The 3,462-nt window shown below is 52.0% G+C and overlaps 1 non-coding gene across 1 annotated transcript; it reads left to right on the forward strand.

The window, feature by feature from the left end:
* Window positions 1-3,007: 3,007 nt before the first annotated feature.
* On the forward strand, window positions 3,008-3,080 carry TRNAM-CAU. The gene has a single exon. It is a non-coding gene; the product is annotated as a tRNA-Met (tRNA).
* Window positions 3,081-3,462: the final 382 nt, after the last annotated feature.

Genomic DNA, 3,462 nt, shown 5'->3' on the forward strand with positions numbered 1-3,462 from the left:
ACTAATTGACTACAGCGAGAGCTGCATCAGCTCCTTAATTGCTGGAGGGAAATGAAACAATAACATTTCCCCTTTCGGTACATCCTTTTTCAAGAGCCCTGTGGTAATGGCCACAGGCTGCCTGCCTGAGACAGCAGCACTGGAAAGCTCTGGGCTATTACTCTGGGAGTGTTTTCAAAGGAAGGTGCTCAGACAGTGCCACAGAGGATGGGAGATGATGATAGTGCACTTTTCCTGTTTTCTCTATTGTCACAAACAAAGCTGGGTGACTCAGATAATGGATTCAGTAACATAGAGGAGAAAGCACCAGTTTTATAGTTTGATGACAGCATGGTAGACACTGAAGTTGAAAGTTCTATTCAGTTATAACCATCCTGTTGTGCACCAGCTCTTCGCCCTCTGGGCCCTGAGGACCTTGGCTGTGCCCAACCTCCAAAATGATTGTGTGATGCTCCACCAGAACAGCACTGGAAACCTTTTCTGTCTGGGACTTGAAACCTGGAGTGGAGACAGTGATTGTTTCTCCTCTCTGATGTGATGAAAGGCTGGGATTCCCTCATTCTGCTCCATAGGAAGGGAAAATGTGGTCACCCTGAGAGATTTGTCACGTTGCCTCAGGCTTTGCTGGGCTCTAGGTGACATCAGTGTGTGATAGAGATGGGCACTGCCAGGCAGACTTTTCCCCTTCTTTATCTGCAGGGAATAGGCATGGTGCGATGGAGCTCCGTGGGAATTGGCATGGATTTGTGGTATATTGTCCTGCCTTCTGCTGGAGTGGACTGGAAAGGAGGTCAGTGGGCCAAGGGAAAGTCTGACTGATGAGAGATGGGGCAGTGGCTCAGCATCTACGGAGCCATGACTGTGGGATAAGGTTATGGGGGTCAGGTGGGTGAGGGACAGGAGAGATGGTTTAAGGTGATTAGGCACAGCAAGAGCATTCGGAAGAAAAGGAGAAAGAATAAGGTTCAGATAAAAATAGAACCAGGATGAGGGAAAAGCCTGTGTGTGCTGTAGACTGCTGAGTTTCTGCTCGGGGCAATGTCACCAAGGACATCTTTTGTTTCTTTCACACTAAAATCCTTGCCATCAGTACTTTTCCCTGTCCTCTCCATGAATCCATCAGATCTTAAACAAACAGACATGACCAGGCCTTCTCGAGCTGTGTCAGAACCTTTGAGTAGCAACGGAGTGTAATGTAACATGGGGGGAAAGCCACGTGATTCCATATAGATGGAAAACAGCTACAAATGTATTTCCAAAGAGTTGATGTTTGATTTAGGTGACTCATGGTCCATGTGCCTTGTTTTAGATGCTTGGAACAGCTTTTTGTAACTTAATCAGAAGTGTGGGCACTAAATTTGTCCATCGCTGAGGCCCCAAAGGATTAGCACACTACTAAAAATGACATCGTCATTCTGCACGTGGGCAGTGTCGGAGTGAGGAATGCAGAGGTTCAGGCTGTAAGAAGCATTTACTCATCCTGGGGTTGTAGCAATTTTGTTTGTAACATGAGCCATGAAACCCAGACTCATCATGTGATCGCCCCATATGCATGGCTATCCAGATCCTTGGAAATCAGGGCATTCTCCCCCTGACAGCCAGAGCTGCCCACTAGACCCTTGGCAAAATCCTTGGGTTGTCCAACGCAACTCAAACATCTTATCTTGTCTAGTGGGACTCAAAAGCAGTGTGAACAGTGGGAGGGGATTCTCCCCCTTTCTCTCATAAAATCTAACCTGGAGCTCTGTGTCCAGCTCTGGGGCTCCCCAAAGTAAGAAGAACATGGAGCTGCTTGAACAAATCCAGAGGAGACCATGGAGATGCTTTGAGGGCTGGAGCCCCTCTGCTCTGTTTCCAGGCTGGGAGAATAGATCTGAGAGCCCCTTCCAGTGCCTAAAGGGGCTCCAAGAGAGATGGAGAGGGACTTTGGACAAGGGCCTGGAGGGACAGGACAAGGGGGAATGGCTTCCCAGAGGGCAGGGTTAGATGGGATATTGGGAAGAAATCATTCCCTGTGAGGGGGGTGAGGCCCTGGCACAGGTTGCCCAGAGAAACTGTGGCAGCCCCATCCCTGGAAGTGTTCAAGGCCAGGTTAGAACAACTGGTCTAGTGAAAGGTGTCCCTGCCCATGGCAGGGGGTGGAACGAGATGGGCTTTAAGCTCCCTTCCAACCCAAACAGTTCTGTGATTCTACGATGTCCAGTGGTCTGTTCCTTCTTCATCCTCTGTCAGTTCCTCGCTCTGCAGATGAGCAGCCTCCCTCCCTGCAGCAATTCTCGTGGGTGAGGTTCGCAGACTTCCTGCATGAATTAAATGTCTGTTTTCCTGTCTTCTGCCAATTTAGGTATTTGTCATGGCTCCATTGTCATGGCGACTGCTGCCGTGGGACCCTCACTGGGGGTGAGGCCTCTCCATTAGGATTCAGGGCAGCATTTCTGCCGGCAATGCCGAGGACCCTCTTCTGCTGAGCACTCCCTGAGCACGGGGAGCTCATTGCACCACAGAAATCCCAGTCGAACAGTGACTCTTCACAGCACAGAGGCAAACGAGGTTGGCTCTAAATTTTGTTAATTATGTGGAAGCAACTTGATTTCCTTGCTAGCATGTTGTCAGCGCAGCCGCCTCAGTCTATTCCTGGCCAGTGGAGCTGGATGAGGATGCTTAGGAACCCCAAAGGATGCTTTGAAGATGTTTTGCAGAACAACATAGAAATAAAGGAGCCATTTCCAAAAAAAAGCTCCAACCAAACACCCAAAACCAAAGACCTTTTCTGTGGAACAGCATGGGAAAGAGGAGGTGTTTGCACAAAATGTGAGGTCTGGCATTTGGAAAAAAAAAGGCAAAACAAAACGTAACAAAACAACCCAAACAGGTGTCTCTTGCAAAGAAAGAACCTTTTGTTAGGAAAGGTTTCTCAGGCAGTATCCCAGGAAAGACAACAGGAACACTGGGAGGAGCCCGGCGGAGCAGGGAGAAGAGCCGTGCGCAGGGCGCCTTTTCTCGAGGAGCCTCGTTAGCGCAGTAGGTAGCGCGTCAGTCTCATAATCTGAAGGTCGTGAGTTCGATCCTCACACGGGGCAGAGATGGTTTCCTCCTTTTCTTATCCCTCCGGCAGAAAGGTTTTCCCAAGCGAAGGGAGTGTTTGTGTCTTTTTTTTTAATCGGAATTGCAGCAGGAGGCGGGACCGGGGCGGTGAGGACGCGTCCCCCGGGCTCGGAACGGGCCCCAGCGCACCCCCATTACCGGACACCGGCCCCGCCGTTCGCTCGGTCCTCCCGCACGCCAGGGGGCGCCCGCGGTGGCTGGGTCGCGCCGGGGAACCGCGGCCGCGCACCGTGCGCTGCCGGCGGGGGCGTGGCGCGGTCGCGTGAGGCGGCGCTGATTGGCGGAGCGGCGCGGTGGGCGGGGCCGGCGGCGGGCGCGGCGGCGCGTCCCGGCGGAGCGGTCAGAGCGGCTGCGGCC

This window comes from Neopelma chrysocephalum, unplaced genomic scaffold, assembly GCF_003984885.1.
Source record: "Neopelma chrysocephalum unplaced genomic scaffold, ASM398488v2 Primary Assembly neopelma1_68, whole genome shotgun sequence".
In the NCBI taxonomy this organism is placed as follows: Eukaryota; Metazoa; Chordata; class Aves; order Passeriformes; family Pipridae; genus Neopelma; species Neopelma chrysocephalum.